Genomic DNA, 573 nt, shown 5'->3' with positions numbered 1-573 from the left:
TCAGTTTCATGTATTTTTTATAAGTTCACCTACGTAAAATTTTCTAATTTTAATTGGTCCAATTACGTAAAGCGTCTCGATCAGAAACGAATGTTGTCAAGGTGGTGTCTACATGAAAGCACTGAAACTGGTATTAAAGGCACCCTAAGATGCTTGTAAAATTCATGCGTGCGTTCAGTGTACGGTTAAATTACTGTTTTTACTTTGCGACAGGCTGAGAAGATTATGGCATATCAGAGCCCACTCATGTTGGTCAACTAGACATTTCTGACAACTGCACTTTGTCAATGTCATGTTGTCTTCCAACATAACAGAAAGCTGTTTGCATTCGCTTTGTTATTCATCCTTTTAATCCAGTGACAACATATATATTCTCCCAACTGCTCTCTATCTGTTTCTTATGGAACTAATTTGGAGAATGTCTTTTAAAATAGTCGTACGTCATCTTTGCTGATCATTTGCTATATTCTTATGACTTTTACGCTTTATCAAGTAGTGTTACGTGTAGAGAAATAAGGTGCTGATCGCCATTGGGGCTTAAAAGACGGTTCATCTCTCTCGCCTTAAATAACT

This window comes from Pavona decussata, unplaced genomic scaffold (genome assembly GCF_977016875.1).
Source record: "Pavona decussata unplaced genomic scaffold, jaPavDecu1.1 SCAFFOLD_40, whole genome shotgun sequence".
Classification (NCBI taxonomy): domain Eukaryota; kingdom Metazoa; phylum Cnidaria; class Anthozoa; order Scleractinia; family Agariciidae; genus Pavona; species Pavona decussata.
This window is presented reverse-complemented; position numbering follows the sequence as displayed.